The sequence below is a fragment of the Tachypleus tridentatus genome, chromosome 7, assembly GCF_004210375.1.
Source record: "Tachypleus tridentatus isolate NWPU-2018 chromosome 7, ASM421037v1, whole genome shotgun sequence".
NCBI lineage: Eukaryota > Metazoa > Arthropoda > Merostomata > Xiphosura > Limulidae > Tachypleus > Tachypleus tridentatus.
In genome coordinates, this window is record NC_134831.1 from 68,826,052 (window position 1) to 68,851,993 (window position 25,942).

Consider the following 25,942-nt stretch of genomic DNA (forward strand, 5'->3'; position numbering starts at 1 on the left):
AGTGCGGCCGCGAAAGAGCTCCGAACTGTTTTAGGGCTTTGCTGCAGGTGTTGCTAGAGGCGAAGAATCTATACAAACACAAAAATGTATAGGTAATATCGCCGAATCGATATAGAGGTTTTACTGACACCTTGCCTTGTCTCTCATATACTTTAAAGGTTTTTATTTCGATTAACGCTTTGAGAAAAACGGTTGAAGCGTCAACTTGGCCAATTCATTTACATTCTGTTGATTCTATCACCTTGTAATGTCAGGTTTAGCGCAGGCGCGACAGGTACACAACAGGTGGTGAGCAGGCTGGTCACACAGGAGGTAGAATTGTAGCTGACAATGCGACAGGAGGAGTCAAGTGTCCAAGAGACATCACATGGACAAGCGGGACAGTTAACCCTGCAAGAAATGAACACAACTGACCACAGTCCAGTAAAAACGGCTTCGAGCAATGAAAGTAAGTTAAATGATTCTGTTGGTCGAGTGTACTATCATCACCTTTGTGTCCCATTAAAGTTTCTGTATATACCACTATTCAGAGTATTTAAAAGTACTGACAAAGAATTTGTTTTTTTATTCTCCTGTTTAGATTACCGTGTATAAAAAATATAGTCGTAATTAGACAATCCACTGGCGTTACCCAGAGAAATATACAGTGATTCGTCTTTTCTTTTTGTTCAAGTGAATATTCTAAGTAAAAATTAAGTTCGTTATTCTAGTAGAACGTAAAGTTCACCAGATAAAATTCTTACAGACATAAAAATGTAGCTTTCCCATGAGCGAAATCCTAAAGCAAATTAAAAAAAAAAAAACGATTATGTAATTGTAGTAAAAGTCAGGTTATCAAATCATTGTATAATTTTTTTTAATCCGCCGGAAGCTATTCTGCGCTAGCCGTTTGATATTTAGAAGTGATAGAGAAAACGATTAGTGAAAACCACCCACCGCTAAACCATGGACTACTATCAACAGATAAAAATTGAAATTAGACGTACCATTACAACACCCATACACTTGAAAAGGGAAGCGTGATCAGTTATGGGACTCAAACTCTTGAAGCGCAGATTGCCACCTTGAGTGCCCTTGCCACCAGACCATGCCAGGTCCAGTTTGTTGTTAATATGAAAAATATATATATATTTGCTGTCATTGTTCTCGCATGAATATGTTAAAATGAAACCTAACACTGGGATGTTCAAATCTATTTGTCACATCAATACTAATTATGACAAAAACTACAAGTTTCATCCTGGATAGAGTTGGTTCTTTCACTAAATCTTGTAAGAAGGTTCAAGACTTATTTAAGCCTATTTAATAATTTTTCTTACTATGCAGCAAGTTAACGAAGTTACCGATATTTAAGATGTATCTGAAGTATTCAACATGTATCAAAAATATTTCGAAGTATATTTTTTGCAAGTATAAATGAAGTCTGTATCAAATTACACTGATATGAACGTTACTAATGTTTTCGTAATTATTTAAATATATCTTGAATGTATTTCAATCTAGATAAGTTTCCGTGAATACACAGACTTCTATTACATTTAAGTTGAATAAACCAGAGTAAATACAAATTCAAATCTAAATAACACTTTTCTAGATCAGTAAAACGTCTCTGATATAAACCAGAGTAAATACACATTCAAATCTATATAATATTTTCCTAGATCAGTAAAGCGTCTCTGATATAAATCAGAGTAAATACAAATTCAAATATAAGCAGCATTTTCCTAGATCAGTAAAACGTCTCTGATATAAATCAGAGTAAATACAAATTCAAATCTAAATAACACTTTTCTAGATCAGTAAAACGTCTCTGATATAACCTGGAGTAAATACACATTCAAATCTAAATAACACTTTCCTAGATCAGTAAAACGTCTTTGTCATAAACCAGAGTAAATAGACATTCAAATCTAAGCAACATTTTCCTAGATCAGTAAAACGTCTCTGATATAAACCAGAGTAAATACAAATTCAAATCTAAATAACACTTTTTTAGATCAGTAAAACGTCTCTGATATAAACCAGGGTAAATACACATTCAAATCTATATAACACTTTCCTAAATCAGTAAAACGTCTCTGATATAAATCAGAGTAAATACAAATTCATATCTAGATAACACTTCCCTATTTCAATAAAATTTCCCTGATATAAACCATTTTAACTTTACACGACATGGAAAATTATATGAGTAAATTCAAAGCTAAATAAAACTTCTATAGTTTATTTAAAGCTTTATGGATTAGGCACTTTGGAGTTGTTGCTGTATTCTTGCATACTGGATGTTTGTTTACATTGAGGTATTTTCTTTTATTGACTCTGTTACTTAACCAGGCTTCAAATTCTATAGTTACGTATGATAATTCAATAAACTCTTGACGTAATAAGGAACTTGAAGCTGTTATAATTTATCGAGAGTAGGTGTTAGCAGTGTTACGTTTGTTGTTATTATACCTGCATTAGTGACGTACCATATACACAAAATTAGTGTATAAGTCCCTGTCAAAGAAGCGCTGATTGGTCAAATAAAACAAACGTGAATCTAAACTGAGCAGTTTTCAAACTGTGTAAATTAGTTTCAAAAAACAGTTACCTAGCACAATGAGAAAAAATAAAGAACAAATAACTATAATATGTAGTATTGAACACAATACTGACTGACATGGTCAGGTGGCTAAGGCACTTGACTCGTAATCTGAGCATCGCGGGCTCGAATCTCCATTCCACCAAGCATGCTTGCCCTTTCAGCCGTGGGGGGCGTTGTAATGTTACAGTCAATCCCACTATTAGTTGTTAAAAGAGTCGCCCACGAGTTGGCGGTGGGTAGTGATAACTAGCTGCCTTCCCTCTAGTCTTACACTGCAAAATTATGGACCGCTAGCGCAGATAGCCTTCGTGTAGCTTTGCGAGATATTCAAATCAAACAAAAAAAACATAATCAGAAAAAAAGTGTAGATATATACCCTCTATAGTGCTTTCCTTCAAACAAAACAACATGCAATCGATACTTAAGCCCGTGACAATGAACTTGATGAAAGTACGTTTACTTCTGATTGTACGTAAGAGTAATGACCTTGATGCAGCTCTAAGAAATTAAATAAATTTTGATCTAAAGATGATTTTTGTTTGTTTTTTAATTTCGCGCAAAGCTGCACGAGGGATATCTGTGCTAGCTATCCTTAATTTACCAGTGTAAGACTAGAGGAAAAGCAGCTAGTCATCACTACCCACCGCCAACTCTTGGGCTACTCTTTTACAAATGAATAGGGGGATCAAACGTCATATTATAACGTCCATAGAGCTGAAACGACGAGAAGGTGTGGTGGGACGGGGATTCGAACCCGCAACTCTCAGATGACGAGTCGAGCACCCCTAACCATCGAACCATGTCGGGCCGGTAAAACCGGACCTAATATGAAGAATTTTGTTTTAAACATAAAACTTGTGGCCTTAATTTCATTCTAAATATAATATCAGTGAAATATATCAAAATTAAATTTATAAATAGCCTTGAAGTAAGTGAAAATTCGTTGCCCTTAATATCGGAGTAAACGTAACACCTTAGAATATATATATATGTTATAGCTGCAAACTGGTGTAAAATTGCTTGTCATAAATATGTTTCCGAAAAGATGAAATTTAATGCGTTTCATGCTAAAAAAAATCTTAACTCCTAGGAATATTTCGTTTATAATGTTATGTAAAAAACTGTTCACCTTGTTTCTCCGTGGAACAACGGTAAATTTATGAGCTAACAATTTAAAATCAGGGGTCCTGTTCCTCGCGGTAGACATACACCAGATAGCTCAATGGTTTACTCTAAAACAAACAAACAAAAAAACATTCTATCCTCTTCGAGAAATACCTTGTCTCATTCAAATGACGACAACTTTAAGCAGGGTCTAAAAAGAAAAGCGGTCTTAAAAACTAATAGCTTTAATTTCAACCTCAAAGTTTCTGCCTTGACCTTAGATAGAATGCGTATCTTTTGGATCCGACCATTGAAAGAATTTGGAATAATCACAAACAAATTTCGCATCCGTTTTACCTATAATACGCTTTCTTCCATTTTTCAGGTTTTTTAAACATATATTGTTTTTACATGTGCTCTTGTTACTGTTTTCTAGTAAGCTCACAACCCTGAACATTAGGTGAAAATACAACAACAATTTTATGTCCATATAGAAATATTGTGGCTAAGAGCTATAAACGAAAACGTTACATTTTAATTATAATTCTGTAATTACCCTGAATACAGTGGTAGATTACGCAGGCATGTAATGATTTTATTGTCTTGAAAGTTTTTATATGTTCTACTGTAATTACTGTAAGATGAATCCAAAAATATCCATTTTTCTCCATCACGCACAAATTTTTCACAAAACGTCATATATACTTTTACATCGGTGAATCATTTTCATTAAAATTGTGTCACATTTTGTTATGTTATGCTTAACATGTTGACAACTACTGGCTATAGATTTCTCTAGACCAATCGTGACGTAAGAGTCTTATCGATCGTTCTAGAACCCACGAGAAACATGTCACTATTAAATAAGTGGTTAATAGGCCACATGGCGAATCATTTCTAGAAAATATTTGTTTGTGCGTGAACTCTGACATTTTTTTTGTCAATATTGTTTTTTTCGTTGCTATGACAACACGATGTTTAAATGATCCAAACATATTCTGGTAAATTTGTTCTAAAGAAACATTACAGAATTTGTCAAAAACTCGTATTACACGTATTTTAGAATAACATTGGGGAACTAAGGCAAATTATAGGCTCGCATAATGTTTGCACCACTTGTGTCGAAGACTTGATAAAATGGACTAAAGGTAAAAAATAGTCTTTGTCTTTTGGAAGTTCTCTTGTCTGGCGTGAGTTCAGAAACCATGGAGATGTCTACTGTTTTTTCTCATGTAACATGAAAGGCTACAATATTGAAAATAAAGAGGAAATTTCTTATCCGAACCTTAAATCAGCTATAGGATCTGTTGCTCGTGGACCTGGTGTACCTGTACCTACTCCACCAGAGACTCTTGATACAGTTTTATCTTATTCGGGATCTGATGTAAATAGAAAATATGATTAAAACTGTTTTCAACTTGAATTTTTTGGTGAACCACAACTTTATACACAAGTATAACTTAATGATTTGATGAGAGCTTTGGGTATTTCAAAGGATTCTTCAGGAATTTGGGGCTAAGAACTTATTTTCTCTGGGGACATAAGTTTACCGGTGCATAAGGCGTGAAAAAGAGTTTATACCAAACATTTTGCGAGAAGGTTCACTGGTTTATTGCAACAACATTGCTGAATTAACACCAATACTAGAAGGTGCAGTCTATGAACCAAATGAATGGCAATTGCTCATTGATGTTTAAAAGGTGATCTTCTTCACAATGGTAAAATATATACAACTGTTCCCATTGCTTTCAGTTGAAAGAAATTTGCCAAAATCTCTAACTTCTTAATAAGATAAAATACAAGGAACATGGTTTGCTACATTTTAAAGGCTTAAAAGTCCTTGTTATGTTGTTTTTATGTGCATGGGACAGCAGAGCACGAAATCAGCACTCGATAAAGAAAAAATGACCATGCAGTGTCATCCTGATACCAGTATCGAAAAATATTCAATGTGAAGTTTGCTTGACACAAGGAAATTCCTATTACCTTTATTTCACAAAAAATTGGGCTTGATGGAGCAGTTTGTAAAAGCCTTGGACAAAAATGGCAGCTGTTTCAAGTGTCTATGAAGACGACTTCCAGCTCTTTCAGAGCAGAAACTTAAAGAAGGGAGTTTATTGGGCCTCAGATTAGAATGGACTTAGGATAAACAGTTCGAAAGGACAATGAGAAAAGCTGTAAAAGAAGTGTGTATTGCCTTTAAAAGTGTTATTGACAAATTCGTATTAAACAATGAGGACACAAATTATGAAAATATTATAAATAACATGTTTATAAATTCATGATGTTATAAAAACACGTAGATTCAAAAAGTTCTGATAGAAATACATAAAAACCCTGTAACTCGAGCACTTTCAAAAGGTGGACCTTTCTTCTTCAGGAGTAAATTGGGAATGATGATGTAATGTTTGATAAAGTCGTAGTTAGGTCACAATATGAGGTTGAAAGCTCATTTCTTTCACTCACTTATTGACTATTTCCCTGAAGATATCGGTGCCTTCAGCGAAAAACATGGGGAAAAGTTTCATCAAGACATCAGAGAAATAAAGAGGTGTCGGAGAAGGTGGAACATTAGCATGATATCTGGTTACTGCTGGACAATAAGACTAGATACTCCAGATACAATACATGAAAGAAAGACCACAACACATAGTTTAGAGACTAAAAGATGTAGATTTCACACACAAAAGATCAGGATGTATATTCGTTTGATATCAATGTGCTTCAGTTTGTCTACATTTTTGTTAACAAACATAATAATACAGAAATGTTCATTCTGGTAAACGAAACAATAATTTGATCTAAGTAAAATGTTTTTTTTTCTTTCCGATTTGTACAAAATCCTTACGTGATATAAAAAATAATAATATTATTTTCGAAATCTGCATTGCTGAATTATAGACTATTTGTTATTAAAACCAAAACAACTTTTATGAAATTTAAGTTCCCAGGTCTGTGTTATCAGCCAAAGTGTACAGGCTATATATGAACTAATTAGTGTAACTAGTATGTTATTGAAGATGAATTGGAAATTAACTGATAAATGACTAGACCTAGGTGAAAAAAAGAAACTTTGTGTCATTGAACAAGTGCTACTATAATGAACTTTAAGTTTTACGAAACTAAGCATTAAAACAAATTATTTTTTTAAGCTTCCTTGAATCATGTCTTGAACAAATTAAATGACAGTAGCTGTAATACAATTTTTTTACGAAACTAAGCGTCTAAATAAATTAACTTATTTGATAGTAAGTTTCCTGTTCTCCACTGGAGGATTTACAACGCTAAAATCAGGGATTCGATTTCCCTCCGTGAACATACAGATAGCTTGATGTGGCTTTGCTATAAGAAAAACACACTCACTAAGCTTACTTCAATCATGACTGGACAAATTAAATTATAATAGCTGTAATAACTATAAGTTTTCTTAAATCGTCATACCAAGGGTCAGATGTGTCCCAGTGGCTATCATGCCCGGATTGTAAATCTAAGAATATTTTATTCGTCACCCGTTGTCGCAAAAAAAATCCTATCAACATTTTAGGACCCATGAGTGCTTTTACAAGAGGGACGACCAGCTCCTACTATTCGATCAGACAAGAACATCTCAGAGTTAGCGAGGGGTTACTACTGAGTAGTACTTTGCTTGTAATCTCTCCACTCACAACTAGGAATGACTAGTGAGTGAAATTTTTGCGATAGTACATTAAATATGAAAGTTGTGATTAAAAATGAGATTGATGGCTAATATTCAATAAACATAACCTAAATAAAGATATAAGAAAGACAATTAACTTCAGACTATTTTTGTTTAGCATTCTTCTGTTGGTTTGTTGTTGTTTTTTAAAGCAATAAATTATTTTTCATCAAGTTTCGGGTATATAAATAAGTCCACGAGTCGACAAAACAAAAACATTCGAAATGGTTCGCGCAACTAGAAGTTAGTATCGAGAGTAATAACGTAGAACTTGCTGAATGTGTACCATATTTTTTAAAATTTTTAAACTTCTGGCCCGGCACGGCTAGGTGGTTAAGGCACTCTACTCGTAATCCGAGGGTCGCGGGTTGGAATCCCCGTCACATCAAACATGCCCGCCCTTTCGACCGTGGGCATATATATTTTAAACCATTCGATTGTTCATACCTACATGTGAGTTCAATTTAAATTTTAATTCAATTTTACGGAGCATTGTTTAACAAATCGTTATTACTGATATTAATGTTTCATGCTTTAAGCACCGTGTTTATGATTTATCTGGACAAACTGTAGGAAGTAACACCACAAAATTAACAATAGCTCATCCGCAAATAGCTGAACATAAATAAGCTCGCAGGGAAATAGCGACCGTCGTGGTTTCCTTGAGAATCAAATATTTCTTCTTGAAGATCACTCTTCCACTAGAGCATCTAAATGTATTACTTATGATCAGGTCCGGCATGGCCAAGTGGGTGAAGGCGTTCGAGTCGCAATCCGAGTGTAACAGGTTCGAATCCCCGTCGCACCAAACATGTTCGATATTTCAGCCGTGGGAGCGTTATAATGTTACGGTCAAACCCATTATTCGTTGGTAAAAGAGTAGACCAAGAGTTGGCGATGGATGGTGATGACTAGCTGCCTTCCCTCTAGTCTTACACTTCTAAATTAGGGACGGCTAGCGCAGATAGCCCTCGTGTAGCTTTGCGCAAAATTCTTTTATATATTCAGTTTTTTGAAGAAGATGTGAAATAAAATGTTTCGTTCTTGTAACGCAATGGTCGTATTTTAGTTTTATTAAAATCCACCAAATTTAAACGCGTTGTCTTATAGCAAAGCCACATTGGGCTATCTGCTGAGTCCACCAAGGGTGTGTAAAGGTCGTCGCTGTATTTAATTAGTATCTATAGCTAGTGTGGTTAGAAATACTCAAGAGAATGAAAATTACCAACTAAAAGTACGAGACTTTGATCAGAATTTATGACTGTTTCAAGCTAACTTTGACCTTTGGACCTTATAATATCTACACGCTGTACACGCAAATGAAATGTTATGCGCCAGAAATTATTGTTTGTATTATTCATGTTTTCTAGCCTTGAATGACTCTGACCTTTGATAATTAACCTGTTTCCTTTCTGACTGTTTAATCATAATCATCACATTGAACTCGTGCCTTTTAATTTTTGATCAGACGGAATAATGAAACGTTCCAAACTACAGCAGTGTGGTCTATTTTGTTTAAATAACATTATGTAACAAAGGTTTTACTTTTTCTTATTCCTGGGCAGAAAGGGTTATTCCCCAATTGCTTATGCCTAAAGTAAATGGAGAAGACCTATTTTTCTCTTCAAACTTTGCTTTTGTGACGTGGGAGCGTATTAACGAAAACATGACGGGAGACTGTATTTTGGGGCTGGTACGTGAAAGTGATTTATATTACAGTCGCAAATCTCGAAAAACTATTCACTTCTAAACATTTTTATATAACTTTAGTATAAATACATGTAAATCTTGATTCATATGTTGTTTTATTCGGACCTTATGTAAATAAAAATGTGAACATTTCCCGTTTTTACATAGAAAATAGGTTAATTTCTAAATTTCATTACCCAGGTCACAAAAACAATGTTTGATGGGAATAATGGCCAATTTCTATACTTTTACAACATAAGCAATTAAGAAATAACACATACTATCCAGGAACAAAATTTATGTTACATAGTGTAATTGACGATTAACGAAACAAATTCTCTATTTTTGTATGAAACTACCATGTCATATAATAATTTCGGTTTGTGTCCATCGTCTATGATTTGTAGGCGTTTGCTTTCACTTGCATCATTGTCAGAATAAATTTCAAAAGTTTCCGACATAATTTTTTTGTTGTTGGAATGAAGCGCAAAGCTACACAATGAGCATCTATGCTCTGTCCACCATGGGTATCGAAACTCGGTTTCTAGCGGTGTTAGTCCGCAGACATGCAGCTGTGCTTCTGGAGGAAAGCTACGTTAGAGAGTGAGTTATTTGTATCGTCTTAAACATGTAAATATAATTCGATGAACTTCTGGTCAAAACTAGCCACTCATATAGATAATAACGAAATTAAAAAAAAAAAGATTAATTTATGTAATTTATTAAAGTAGCATAATTTAGAGTGTGAAAAGTCATAAAACAAAAATGTAAATGATTAAACTACATAGATTTATTTATTAGGTGCTTTTTTGCTTTTCGGCCATAATTCCAATGATATCTTGTGAGGTTCGGTCTCTGTGTCGCCATAAATAATTTCATGTTGATCATGAATAGAATATCATTTGATTAGGTAGTTACAAAGAGAGAGAAATAAAGTTCTTGCTTTACATTTTTCTCATGCCCTAAACCTGTAATTTTAATAATAGGGATATTATTTGAGTACAATCCAGCAGTTTATATTGGTTTGTAAACATTTATATTTACCACCTGTTTAGCCTAACACACTAATTTTGTAAAGAGTTGGAATTCAGGTTGCTGGTGGATTCCTCTGATCCTCAGATATACATTTCTCATACATTAACTTGTTTCTCTGTTGAATTTCGTACAAAGATAGCTGTCTCTAGTTTCTGAATAATAGATTAAATGGAAAGCAGCTAATAAACACCGCCCGCCAGCAACTCCTGAATACGCTTGTCAGACCGTCTGTTGATCTGCATTTACGGACCCACAAAACTACAGTATTTCACATTAGTCCTCCATTGGCTCAGCAGTAAGTTTCAGAGCTCATAGTAATAAAATATGGGACTCGATCCCCATGATAAACATAGCACAAATAGTTTGTTGTTTTATGCTAAAACAGGCAAACATTTCACATGTATGTTTAAAAACCAATCCGCTACATCGTGTCTAGAAATCTTCAAAGTTCTACGAGTCTGACAATTCAAAACTTAAACTGACACTAAAACATCAAACTTCGTCACCACCTCTTCCTCTCGTGGTGGAAACTGTTCAAGTGTGTTTCTCATATTAATGTATGATTATGTTTGATATTGAAAATTATCTTTACCTCAAAACGTCTACAGCAGAAATGAAAGTGATTTATTTCTATATCTTGGATAGTATAACTGCAAGACATCAGTGTTGGTATCTATTTTTACATGAAGTAAAATAATGCTGAAAAGTTTTGGTAACTTCCTTTCTAATTTGGCAGTAAGTTTCAATGGTATGTACTGGTATCAAGGAAGGCTTTTCGATATTAATATAAATATTGCTAAGATTCAAATACTGAATATGTTTGGCGTTCGATTGACGAAACAAAGTAGTTATGGCATTCGTCCGAGACCTTCGTAATTACTCACTCTATGCATTTACAACACAAAGTGTTCGAATACAACTCTGTACACGAAATGTTGTTTGACTTCTCCGGTTTGTATGTTTATAACTTGTTAGTTTGTTGTGGTATTATATGAAACTGTATGTTAACCTGAGTAATATTATTGTTATTTTTGTCTATTCTACATTGTCCTACTGTAATGGCATCCAATCTTAGATTGTTGTTACTCAGTTGTAAGTTTGTGTGAAACTGTATATTAACCTGATTATACTTGTTTTAATTTATCCTATGTTGTTTTACTATAAGAGCACTAAATCCTAGAATATTCTTACTCGGTTGTAAGTTTGTGTGAAACTATTTATTCGATCTTCTTTTTTAAATAAATTTAAAAATAAAATATCTATTTCCATGAAACAGAACGAACAAATTTTAGTATGTACCGTTTTTGCAATGTCACTGACTGATCCTCACGTGAGATTTTAATTTCCACTCAAATGTTTTCCTGATTCGCTCTGAGTGAGCTCCCTCTGGAGAAATAATTACACGAGATCAACTGTAGGATCAGAAATATTAAATAATAACCTTTGCGCCTTCTGTAGTACATTTTATATTCTGACAGCACTGATGTTATAAGAAAAGCCTTGAACATATTCAAAAGACAAAATCATAAATATCATGTGTTAAACACACTATAGATATTATAAGACAGGGTGTGTTGTTGTTTTTTATTTGTTGAATTTTGCGCAAAGCTACACAAAGACAACCAGTGCTATCTGTTCTTAATTTTTACGTTATAGTCTAGAGGGAAAGCATCCAGACAACAACACCCCCAGTCAGTTCTTGGGCTATTCTTTACTAATGAATGGTTGAACTGCCAATCACTTATAATGCTCCCAACAACTGTTCGGTGACAGTTTCGATCCCGAGACCTATGGTCTGTGAATCGAGCGTTCTAACCATGCCAAACCCATGATGTTGTGGTCGTCTTATTAAAGATAGATAGATAGATAAGTTTACCCTAAAACAATCTTGTATATGCCATTTTTAACAGTTCAACTTGTCATTTACCAAACGTGTTTAAGTTTGCGTGAGCTTTATCAAATAACCAACCATATTTAATTTTAAAATACACCAATAGTTCTTTTAACGCCTTACGTATCATATTGAACAGTTCCTTTGTACCTATCATAGTATCGTGATAATAAACTTATCAGTTATCTTTCCTGTGCGTATGAAATTAGTTTCACCACATCGAACCTTGTGCCTATCCAGTGTTTAAACAAAGTGGTTAAACTTTGTTTTCCTGATAAGGACGAGCTCAATATTCAAGCCAAACAAGATAAAAATTCTGCTAATTAAAATATATATATATTTTTGTTCTTAAGTCACTAAATGCATACACCTCTTAAACATTTCTATTAACAATCTGTCAGCGTTTTGAACTCGTTACGTTGCAGTCGAGTGTCTCTTACGTTCTTAATAAAAATACGTCTATTGTTTTTAACAAATGATCATTTTTATTTAGATATCTCAAATTTGTATCTGAAATCGGAAATTTGTTTTAGCTCCGGTTGAAGACAAAATGATTCACGATTTAATTATCTCAGTTTTCGAAAGTACTTGTGGACCGGCGTGGTCAGGTGGGTTAAGGCGTTTGGCTGGTAATCTGAGGGGCGCGGGTTCGAATCCCTGTCGCAAACATGCTCGCCCGTGGGGGCGTTATAAAGTGACGGCCAATCCCACTATTCGTTGATAACGGAGTAAGTAGCCTAACAGTTGGCGGTTGGTTCTGATGACGTACTGTCTTGCACTGCTAAATTAAGGACGGCCAGCGCAGATAGCCCTCGTGTAGCTTTGCGCGAAATTCAAACAATCTATCGTTTTATACATTTACAGGAATGTTTAATATAATAATAAAAATGCATTTGCTCACACTGTATAGTTAATTTCGAATAATGGCCACCCAATGGCTTTAATTTAGAGCTGTTTGTTTTTTGAAATTCGCGCAAAGCTACATAAGGGCTATTTGCGCTGGCCGTCCCAAATTTAGCAGTCTAAGACTAGAGGGAAGGCATTCTAGTCATCATCGCCAACTCTTAGGCTACTCTTTTACCAACGCATAGTGGGATTGACTGTCACATTATAACGCCCCCTCTGCCGAAAAGGTGAGCATGTTTGACGTGATGGGGATTCGAACCCGCGACCCTCAGATTACGAGTCGAGTGCCTTAACCGTCTGATCATGCCTTGCTGGTTCATTTGTAGATAATATTCTTTATCATCAACCTAGCTGAACAGGTGAAAAACTGATATATCTCGAAAATGTCCACTTTCAGTTGTTCATTATATTATTCAGTATTAAAAAATATGACCCATTACAAATTATACCACCACAAGGTGAAAAGAACTCTACTGCTAAACCTATCTAGAAAGCCTAAGACCGTAAATATTTTTTTGATTCCAAAATTGAAAAAGCATAGAATTAGATAGTTAATTAATAAGTTCATGTTATGTTATTCGGTTTTTCGGATACAAATGTATACACATATTGTTGTTTAGCTTCTCCAGTATGGAGCAAGGGAGCACAAATCAACTCTGGATGAATTCCAAGATCTTCAGAAAACTCCCTGAAATTTTTATTATGACTTAACTTTTAACTAGATTCACTGTAAACATGGTTGTTATATAATGAAAACATTAACCTCTTAAGGAAACTATCCATACAGAAATACCGCAACAACTGTATAACATTCTCAATATAGCATGTTTTGTATTTACAGTGGAACACTTACATCAGTTGTTATAACTGTTGTGGCTTCGAACCATAGACAACCTTTTAAATCTGAGAAACTGTTTTTATAGTGTAATATTTTGCTGTTTTTTACATATGCGTATATATTTTAATCGTACAGTAAAATTCGCCATGAAAACTTGTTACTACACTGAATTATGTAGATGTTTAATGTTATTTACATACAACCTTTTCACCACATGCTTTTCATTTGAGTTATGAAGCCATCATATGTTCTGCAAGTGCGAAGCTAATTCAGCTACATTCCGCCAGGCTAAAATCCTAAGTACTAGAAGCCATATTTTTATACACGAAGAAAAAAAAATGAAGTTGATAAGTGAAGGAATTCTGTTTAAAAATAAAAATCTAACAAATCTAAATATACAGCATACACTTAAAAAACCCTTAACAGATCTGCTCTTCGTGGTTTAGATTTATATACTGATTTAGTTTGGATCAAATGTAAAATAAACATTAATTCAAATACGTAAACAATAGAAGTCTAACGTTTAAACTCGAGAGAACGTTGAAATACGTAGTTGTTATATATTTAAAAACAAGTTCAGTTGTTTGTTTGTTTTAAATTCGCACAAAGCTACTCGGGGGCAATCTGTGCTAGCTGTCCCTAATTTAGCAGTGTAAGACTAGAGGGAAGGCACCTAGTCATCACCACCCACCGCCGACTCTTGGGCTACTCTTTTACCAACGAATAGTGGGATTAACCGTCACATTACAACGTCCCCAGGGCTGAAAGGGCGAGCATGTTTGGCACGACGGGGATGCGAACCTGCGACCCTCAGCTTACGAGTCGCACGCCTTAACACGCTTGGCCATGCCGGGCCTAGTAAGTTCAGAGTCCTACAGACAAACAACATACACAACTCAGTTCCCCAATAAAACGATTTTGTGAGAAACATTTTAGAGTAATGGCGTTGTAATAAAGTAAGGACTAAAATCAGTAAAAACAGTGCTGTGCTCTTTAAAATGTCTACGTAATTTCAGTTCACTCCATGCGGACCGTGTGTTTCCGATATTACGAATTATAGTATAGCACATTTTAATTCGTTAAACCTGAGGAAAGCTGTGCTATTCTGCATATAGCGTATCCGATTTTTTGAATATGATGAGGTAGTGCTGTTGACAAATGCGTATGTAATTATCGCTTTGTGTGGGTGGAGAATGGAGTGGGCGTTTCTGTTTCATATTCCATCACCAAGGTGACTTTTTGTATCTTATGAAAATGTTTATAATCTACATTAATAAAAAAAGTCATTTCCTATCATGTGCTGTTGATTCTAACTGGAACAGGGTTGGGGGCTCTCTAATATCCATCCCTAACGGTGTGTACCACGTTCAACTTCCCTAAAAATAGTAAAAGCAATCTGTTGAACCTTCTAAATGTGATACTGTAAAAGGCAAAAATATTCAATTATTTAAGATAATAGTTTTAACTATCTATTTGTAAGACTGAATACTTAAAACAAAATACAGTTTATTTAATTGTTGGCTACGAAATCATTACTTTCTTGTGTTTATTTTCCATGACTGAAATAATGAACTACAAAAAGTGTACATCAATTCTTAAGTATTTCCTGTTCTGTATACCACAGCATTAAAACCTGTAGAAAGAGTTTTTAAAAAAGGCCGGGAGGAGGCTGGTAGTTAGAGTGTCGAGCTGTTTATCGAAAATCCAAAGCTCGCGCTTTCACGCTGATTAAGACACTGGAAGAAAATCCCATTACACAGTTTAAAGATGGAAAAAATCTTTATGGTTGTCGCTACTTTTGACTGACTACTTGGCTTTTTGTCAGTAGTTTAAAATTAGGAACAACTATACTACGTAGAATCTTTGATCTGCCCGTTTGACCCATGTGCGTTTAAGATGTCGTTTAGGTTGAAAATACCAATAGAAATTGAGAAAGGAGGTGTAATTTATGGTAGAATTCATATAAGGCTAAGTTATATATGTAGTTATTTTCACATTTGATTAATAATTAAACACTACCATTCTCTTTAGTTTTTCGGTAATAATTAAAACACTTTTTTCCCCATTATTCAGTGTTCGAAGGTCACTAAAATACGGGTTGTCCAATTGATTCCGTAAGTAACCAAGAAGTATTTTTTATTACTTTAGCTTCAATTTTCATATATATTTATTGTATAGATGTGTGTTATAAAGTAATTTTGCATTTTACTTAATTTTTTTTATTAAACATTTTAGTATTTTCAACTGTGCCTTTAAAACCAGAATTTCCCCAGTTTTGGCTACCACTTTCTCAGCCCCTGTAGAGTCTTAGAAGCTGCTTTTTTCTTATGATGAACCTGATCCAGTTTTATCTCTATGCTGCAGTAAACATAGCTTGCTGGAACAAAATTTAATACTTAACGAGTAGAAAGTCCGTTTCAGAAGCGTCGGAACAGGGAGTGCTATTCCACCTCACCTCTTTTGCAGACTTTATTTATATAGCAACTGTAAATTACACTATTATATTAATTTTTTGGGTGCAAGTCCCCAGACCCTCCGAGATTGAGCTGCCTTTAGCAATAAAGATTATTTTTTAATGTATCATTGTAAAATTTGCACGTCTAGCCAAGCACCCCACTTGGCAAGTTCTTCCTACTTCGCTGCATTTAACATGCTAAAATAAATATGGAACACAATAACTGAAAAGTATATTGTGCTTCACGTTTAGTTTTAATAATAATGTTCTGCCCACATTTTACTTGTTGCTACGTTTTTCTTTAGTCATATAATGGTTGTCCCAAGTGTCCTTTTCTTGGAATTCGTGTTGTCGTCGTGATTAAGTTGAGAACGTAACGTTAATCGGAATTATATAATAAGATAACATACTTTACAAGTACTTGCTGTTGTCTGCTCCTTTTCTTCAATTAGAAGTTGATCCTTTTCTCACCAAACATGTTGAGTGTAATTTTATTCCCTAAATATTTCTCATAAATGAAAAAAAACGTTTATATTATTGCAAATGTCTTAAACTACGTTATCTGAAGGTATGAATATTATAGTCCTAATTGAAGAAACTAACATAAAAAACTAAGCAAAAACTTAATGCCATTTACACACTTTATGAAATCAAGTTTAAACTACTTTCCCTTTACTGAATGTTACTGCTACACAAAGAATAGACTCTACATTTATATTTTATGTACCTTTACTAAAAATGTGTTCCAGTTAACACTGTTTTTTTTTAAAGTCAGAGACATTTTATTTCCGTAATTTATCATCAACAATTTACACCTTAAGATTCATTCTACGTAGAAGCAAACAAAACAACAGCCTGTATGAATATGATGCAGAATAAGCTTATAAAACAGTATAATTGTTAGAAGAATATCGCACATTCTGAGCTATTGATATGCTATAAAAATGATGGTTAAACTTTAGTATTCGAACAGATAAGAGAGTATTACAAAAGGTAGTGACGAGTTCCGTTGACTAACTGTCTTCTCTCTAGTTTATCAATACAGAATTAACCCTCCTCAACTGTAATGTGTTTTAGTTACAAACTTTCTAGAATTCGCGAAAGAACTTTTGTCTTTACGTTTACCAAGCCAAGCATGGCCAAGTGGTTAGGGCACTCGACTCGCAATCTGCGGGTTACGGGTTCGAATTCCTGTCACACCAAACATGTTCGCCCTTTCAGCATTGGATGAGTTATAATGTGACAGTCAATCCCACTATTCGTTGGTAAACGAGTAGTCCAAGAGTTGGCGGTGGGTGGTGATTAGTACCTGTCTTACACTGGCAAATTAGGGACGATTAGTGAGTTCAGATAGCCCTCGCGTAGCTTTGCGCGAAATTCTAAAACAAACTCTACGATTACTTACTTATCCATAAGTAGCCCGTTCGCGATTTTTGTTTCTATAGTAAAGCAATTGACAATCATTTACCGTAAATCTGACGTAGATTAAAAGGAATAGATATTAAAATTTATCATGTATTGCATGATAGCACGTTAATAAAGATAAGAATTTCTGTCTCTTCAGTCGCATATCATGTAGCGAGCTGTATAAAAACGTCTCAGTAAGTAGGTAGTTTTAAAGCAAGATGTTACTTCTTGTCTTTTAAAACAACCATTTATCCTTCTTCAACCTTGAAAACAACCATCTATCTTTAGTTTTGAGCTTGAAACACATTTTGGATTAAGGGCACTTAAGAAAAAGCTTTATATTATATCTCACTCTCTTTTTTGGTTGTTTGTTTAGTAGTAGTCCAAAGGTGTTAGTTCTCCAACACAGCTGTTCCTTGTTCGATATAGCATGTGATAGTTACGTCAACAACGGACACGTGCCGCACCTCTACATCCGGACTGTGTCGGAAAATAGCATCGAGATACTACGCCATGATTATCAGCATATTTAGGAGTGTGAACTTTGCATGCTGACCAATCCCGGTTATAGTTTCTTTGCTATGGTCTAGCTTGACAAATCAAATCATGTCATATGTGTATATATAACAAAACTTAAATACCTTTTTCCCAACCTTTCTTTTTTTATAATTTTTATTGAATCACAGGCTACTTTCTAAATGGGACCGGCATGGCCAGATGGGTTTAGGCATTCGACTCATAATCTTAGGGTCGCGGATTCGAATCCCGGTCGCACCAAAGATACTCGCCCTTTCAGCCGTGAGGGTGTTATAATATTACGGACAATCCCACTATTCGTTGGTAAAAGAGTAGCCCAAAAGCTAGCGGTGGGTGGTGATGACTAGCTGCCTTCCCTCTAGTCTTACACTGCATAAATAACTTTACATAAATAACTATTTTGAAACTATTTGTTACAGTGATACAAAAATAAATAAGAAAGAAAAATTTTAAGCAAAGTTTGTAAGGTTTACATTTCAACAACAATTGCATTACGTCATAGTTTTGTCTCTGCATTATGCATCAATTGTCCTCTCGTTTTGCTTATTTACTCTTGGAATCAGATGTACGTCACTGTGAAAAACGTTTTTGTCTAATTAAGATGTTTAATTGAGCTGGAAGAAAAGCCAGGCATTTTTTTCTTCTAACTACTAACACTGTGTGGCGCTACTATAGGTTAACCCAACTTAGTAAGAAAGCTAACTACAGTTATTGTAACAATTAGAAATGAGGGGAAAAACTCGTGCTTCGCGTACGAAATATTTTGTTTGTCATGTTGTGTATTTGGATGCACAAATTTAATAAAATGTAAATTCAGTGCTGTGTATTTAGTCATTAAAACAGTTAAGTGACTACTCCGTAAGAAGATAAACGAGTAGAGTTCGAAACGAACTTGATGTCTCGGTAACGGTGAGGGTATGCTTAAGTGGGTTAACCTCTTCCACAACACGTGGTACCCATAAAACATCTCTAGAACGGAGGGAACTCTGAGCCAAATAGTCAAAAGTGTCAAACAGAGGCAAATATTAAAGGTTAACAGAGTATACCGGTACTCTAGATGTTTATAAAAAAAAAATGGATAAATTCATACACGCAAAACCTTAACACATAAGTGTGCTTTCTCAGATGGGGCTTTGAGGCATGACAGATCCATTCCCCCAAATATATTTCCATTTTCAACGCATCCACCATCTACGTCCACCCTTTACGTATGGTCATCGTCGTTTCCGTACCCCTCGATTTCGGTATAGTTTTAAAAGACGTAACTCCCCCCCCCCCACACATGTTACTTTTTAATTATATAGATATTCTGTATGTGTACAACTTATCGGGAACTACAATTATTCAAAAAGGATATTTTTAATTTACGTAGAATATTACGAATATATGTTTTGTTGGAAAATCTATTTGACACATTTATTTTACATAAATAAAAATTCCTAAAACATTAATTATAGATACGTGAGTTGTCATAAAGATTTTTTTTCGCTTATTGATGCTGATAACGTAGTATTTAAGAAAGAAAAAATGAAATAATAGTTTTAAAATGTAAATTCTTTTCATAATTTTTGAAGCTTTAAGAAACTATTATGTGTATATAATTCTATGATCTTTAGTCCTGATAAAAAAAATCATCATTTTAAGCTTTAATTTCTAGCTTTATAGGTGGCGTCAGCATATTATTGACTCTGAATTGTTTTCATGGAGAAATAAGTAGAATTATAGCTGCTTGCATGTTAACACCTATTGTTCATTTAAATTTGTCTTATATAGATAGTACTACAACGGGACGAAGAGGGAGGACAAAAGATTATTTTCCATATTTATGTGTTTTAAATTTCTATACGTCACGAAAACGTACACATAAAAATTAACATTAGGGTTAAGAAATTGATACATACTTCAATTCAAGTAGTAATATCCTTATTATTGTAAGGTCCGTGTTAGTTTTGGCAGATACAGCAAATAAATTAAAGGTAAGTTTATGTCCCTTGATATTCCAAACTTAGTGTAGGAAAAAGAGCATCTACAATGATGTAGAAGTTAGTGAGGGCAAGTAAACCAAATCACTTATGGTTGATTTTTGGTGTTAAAAATCTTTCAGAAATTCTCCATTCTCATCTAATTTTAAGCTTTATTAAAATTACAAATCAGACAGTTTTTAATGGCATTGTTATAAAAGCAAGCTAAATAACCAGGCGTATAATAAATGGTTTTGCTTCTAATGAATAATGGGCTGCATAAAAATATGAAAACGATCCAACGATCGAGCTTTGATGTATCACTGAACAGTATTAGAGCATTATAACCACAGCAATCAGTCCCCGCTACCCTGTTAAGGTTTGTTTGTTTTAAATATCGTGCAAATTTACACGAGGGATATCTGTGCTAGCCGTCCCTAATTTAGCAGTGTAAGACTAGGAGGAAAACAACTAGTCATCAACACCCACCGCTAATTTTTGAGCTACTCTTTTACCAACGAATAGTGGGATTCACCTTCACATTATAACGCCTATGACTGAATAGTGACGTCTATAACTTGGCTGTCTCTGAATTTCTACGGTTGGAACTACCAAATACCAAAACACCTTTAAAAAAGAAAGCACTTGAAGCTTACTTAATCTAATTTATAAAAGGAAATTCCCTGGTATCTAATGTTACCTGAAACAGTTTAAGAAAAAATATGGTCATAAGAAATTTTTTACTTTTACCGTTATTGAGCTATTTGTACTTGATTATAAATATTGTTACTCTTTTGGATAGAAGTGTAGCAAGGTTTTGTACGAAAGTTTTGGTCTCATAATAAAATGACGATAGATTTCTCTTCTTTTATAACCAACTTGTAAGCCATTCTAAAAAAAAAATAAACTTTTGTTTTCAACGATAGTAACATTTATCCATCTTGCTATAAAAGTTCGTTTCTCTGTAGCCTGGCTTTTCTATACAGGGTGGAGAAGAGATTGTTTTTGACAGTTCCTAAGAGATTTCATGGATACTTTTGAACGTCAAACACTCATTGGATCAACTGTAAAAGACAGAAATGCAGTGGTACTCTAATCAAGCTTAACTGCTCTCTTTTATAAGTCCGTATTGATTTTCACTCAGTAGCTCTAAGTTCTGTAATTAATTTTGAATTCATATCTATTAAACGTAAGAGTAAAATAATCTCTGACCCTTTTTTTTCCTGCTTGCGGTCCTCGTGCATTACGTTTTTCCATCTTCTGGTTTATAGCTTAGTACCTCGTCACTTTAAAAGACCATAAAAGTTCCGACGTTTCTCTTTGTTTTCCCTTAAGATTGTCTGCTGTCATTTACAACTGAAGACTCAAAACATGGCGAACTCTCTGCTTCTTTCACGTCAATTTCCTCTCCGACTTTAAAGTCGTTTTTTGTTGTTGTTTTTTGTAATGAAGAGTAACTAAGGAAATTTAATGTAAAATCAAGTTCCAGTGTGCTGTATAAATTTAATGTAAAATCAAGTTCCAGTGTGCTGTATAAATTTAATGTAAAATCAAGTTCCAGTGTGCTGTATAAATTTAATGTAAAATCAAGGTCCAGTGTGCTGTATAAATTTAATGTAAAATCAAGTTCCAGTGTGCTGTATAAATTTAATGTAAAATCAAGTTCCAGTGTGCTGTATAAATTTAATGTAAAATCAAGTTCCAGTGTGCTGTATAAATTTAATGTAAAATCAAGTTCCAGTGTGCTGTATAAATTTAATGTAAAATCAAGGTCCAGTGTGCTGTATAAATTTAATGTAAAATCAAGGTCCAGTGTGCTGTATAAATTTAATGTAAAATCAAGGTCCAGTGTGCTGTATAAATTTAATGTAAAATCAAGTTCCAGTGTGCTGTATAAATTTAATGTAAAATCAAGGTCCAGTGTGCTGTATAAATTTAATGTAAAATCAAGGTCCAGTGTGCTGTATAAATTTAATGTAAAATCAAGGTCCAGTGTGCTGTATAAATTTAATATAAAATCAAGTTCCAGTGTGCTGTATAAATTTAATGTAAAATCAAGTTCCAGTGTTTTGTATAAATTTAATGTAAAATCAAGGTCCAGTGTGCTGTATAAAATTAATGTAAAATCAAGGTCCAGTGTGATGTATAAATTTATTGTAAAGAAGAAAGATTAGTTGGAAAGCTTAATAGTTACGTGACTTACCTCGTAACATTTGAAACTGTTTACCAGTCCAAATGGTTAAAAATTACAGGGATTTTAAAGCAAAGTCGTTCCCAATTTTTAACTGATAGTATACAGGGAATAGAGAGAATGCAGCTAATCAACAGCACCCGATGCTGAATCCTGGGCTACTTTTGTATAACTGAATAGTAGGATTTGACTGTCACTCTTTAACGCACTCAATACTCCGAAGTGTAAAGCGCGTTTTCCGTCATAAGTGTTTGTATCCACAGGCTGGCACACTAACCATAGGACACGCCTAGTCCAAAGCTCAACTGAGAGAGAAAGTTAAAAGCAAAATAATTGAAGCCGACGCTAAATAAAATTAACGTTTAATACCGTGCGCAGCAGGGGTACCATTGCATCAGACGAACAGTTTGTGTGTCAAAGATAGTAGAAGATGGCTCACGTCCGTATTTTCGGCATTACGGTATAAATCCAGCATTACAGATCCTTTACCAATACTTTTATAACATAAATGTTTGTTGCTTTGGTTAGAATGACAACGATTTATTTCTATATAGTTTTCATGACTTATGAATAGTAATGAACTTGGTAACGTGGTTTAGAGCACTTTTTTATCAGTAGATGCTGCGTGTTCATATTTGAACAAATTTTCTGAAAGCATCACGTTAACCCTAAAACTACCGATTTGTTTATAAATTGTTCACTCTCAGTGGAGTCCACGTATCACACTGAATTGCGTTTTGGCTTTTTTTCCTTCATTACTCAGTGTAAAAAAACTGAGAGAAAATATTGGTCGAAGACACTACTTTTCTGCTTAAAATATATAAGAAACTGTAGAAGTATTTAGTAGGGTAAGTTGCAGTACTGATGGTTTAAATATATTGTGTGATTCATATGTTATTAAGAAATCTGCAACCAACAAAGACATCAACCTACACACAAGTTTGTGCATAAATAGTTTACAAAAATGTGTTTAAAAGTCGAAGCAGTAAACATGGAACTTCATAAGTACTTCTATAGTAAAGAAATTAAAATTACACAATACAAACTTTTGTAGACGTTATGTGTTGTATCATAATTTTAGAATGTTATCTATTGTTGCTTTATATTGCAACTTGCCGTTAGGGTAAAATATTATTAATTTTAAAAAATGAGTCATGGTAATCGAATCATGAATAGTGGGTGGTTACTTTATTAGAATTCGTAATTAATCTGGGATTGATCTGACTCTCACTAATAGTGGGTGGTTACTTTATTAGAATTCGTAATTAATCTGGGATTGATCTGACTCTCACTAATAGTGGGTGGTTACTTTATTAGAATTCGTAATTAATATGGGATTGATCTGACTCTCACTAATAGTGGGTGGTTACTTTATTAGAATTCGTAATTAATCTGGGATTGATCTGACTCTCACTAATAGTGGGTGGTTACTTTATTAGAATTCGTAATTAATCTGGGATTGATCTGACTCTCACTAATAGTGGGTGGTTACTTTATTAGAATTCGTAATTAATATGGGATTGATCTGACTCTCACTAATAGTGGGTGGTTACTTTATTAGAATTCGTAATTAATATGGGATTGATCTGACTCTCACTAATAGTGGGTGGTTACTTTATTAGAATTCGTAATTAATATGGGATTGATCTGACTCTCACTGCGATAATAGTCTGGACATGAAATGGCATGGTACCAGAAGAGGTTTTCTCGATTTTAGCACATTCGCCGAAAATCGTAGTCTTTTACTGGTTCTGTGTATTAAAGGATTGCAGTGGCGTATGCAACGTTCAACTTTTTAAATATGGTCAATTGTATCCAGATATTTTGATTTTGATAAGAGAGAAAGATTATTAAAACCACTATCGTACTCTTTGGATCACATTTAAACAATAAGAGCTTCATAATAGTACACTCTGGAGAGTGTATCGATACACTCTGGAGAGATAGCTTCTTTCTGAAGGAGCTAAACGATTCTCAGCTTCTGTCACAAAAGCGCTTCCCACACTATTGTACTACCTTGGAAAAGTACAAGCAGAGTCAAATCAGTGTTATTGTTTTACTACTTTTTTTTATCTGCCATTAATATAAACACATCTAAAATGTTGTTAATCAGATCATATCACGTACTTTCAATTAATCCATTGCCCACTTCTATACTTTAAACACCTCAGGAACTGTACTTTCTTGTTTATATCTGCGATACGCAGTTTTGGGGTTAGTTTTTAGCTGGCACTCGAAGTTCCTGCAATGTCTTTCACATGTAGTTGAATATTAAAATCCTTGGCACGCTATAGACTTCCAAACTTTGTTTATTATCGTTGATGAATTTTGATTACTGCTGAAAAAGTCAGAAAAATAACGCAGTACAATGTCGTACGTTACAAGTCTTCTATTGGTCAGTACTTGGTTTATCACCGACACGTCGTGGACGGTTTTGTTTTATTCTACTATCAGATTATCTTTGTTCAATTGTCATTGATTTTTAACGTCTGTCAAATAAACAACGCTCATGCATATAAAAGTAAAAAATATATGTGCTCTTCCCAACGTCTTGAAGAATAACCTTCATGTGTCTCCGTTTTTCTGCTGATATTCACCGAAAGCTATACAAGGACTATCTGTGCTACCCATCCGTTAATTTCAAATTATAACCTAGAGGATAGACAGCTAGTCAACAGCGCTATCGTTAATTCTTAGGCCTCTGTAATCAAGAGTGGGGCTCGATATCACCCATAATGCACCAGCAAAGTGCAACAACAGCACGACAACCAAAGATCCTAGAATCCACTGTCCGACAAGTTAACCACTAGGCCACGCCCAGCTTCCCGTATGTTCAGAGGAAAATATGTTAACCGATATTGTTTGACTATAACATGTTGACTGATGTGACAAATGCAATCATTAAGCCAAACAAGAGTATCCAAAGAGATGGCGTTGTACGCTCTTGAATATATCCCATCTGTATAGGACGTCAGTTTAAAATTAGAGGCGACTTAAAGCAGGTAGTATATGGCTGTCGTTTTTATAGCATACTCAAAACTCCAAAGTCTGTAGCGCATTTTTGAGGTAACGAGCCGTGAATTATGAACTCTCAAATTTACAACACAAGCATACTAACACTATTAGGTTACGCCCAGACTTTAACTGCTATTTAAATTACTTACTGCAAAACTAAACCTTTTATATCATTCACACTATATATATATATTAGTTGGTTATAACTTAAAAAACAAGCCGCAACTAAAATGAATTAAACAAAAAACATTGCTCTAAATGAAAAGGTCCCAGGGTACAAACTATATGTAGTTTGTTTGCTTATTGTTAAGTGCAAAGCCTTATAAGCTCTATCACTTGCTGCTAAGCCACTAGGAGGCATATATAAATAAAATCATATATGGGACATCTCACTGATATTGTTGTATCACAATTCTATAACGGACTATCTGTTCACCACAGAAAACCGAACCACGAATTTTAGAGTTTGTAAACTTACCGCTGTCTGACAAGGGTACTAACTACACATGTGGGGTATGTCATACATCGTTATCTTCTTTTGGCAATAATCACTCAACCCAGGGAGAAGCTGTTGTGTTTAGTTCTCTTTCTCTTATTTTTGTTTTGTTTTTTGAATTTCGCGCAAAGCT

The 25,942-nt window shown here is 34.3% G+C and overlaps 1 pseudogene across 1 annotated transcript in view; it reads left to right on the forward strand.

The window, feature by feature from the left end:
* LOC143255902 (synaptotagmin-15-like) overlaps positions 1–25,942 on the forward strand; it is a 58,135-nt pseudogene continuing 32,193 nt past the window's right edge. The window contains exon 1 of the transcript XR_013030920.1: positions 1–448. The product of XR_013030920.1 is annotated as a synaptotagmin-15-like (transcript). The remainder of the gene's footprint in view (positions 449–25,942) is intronic.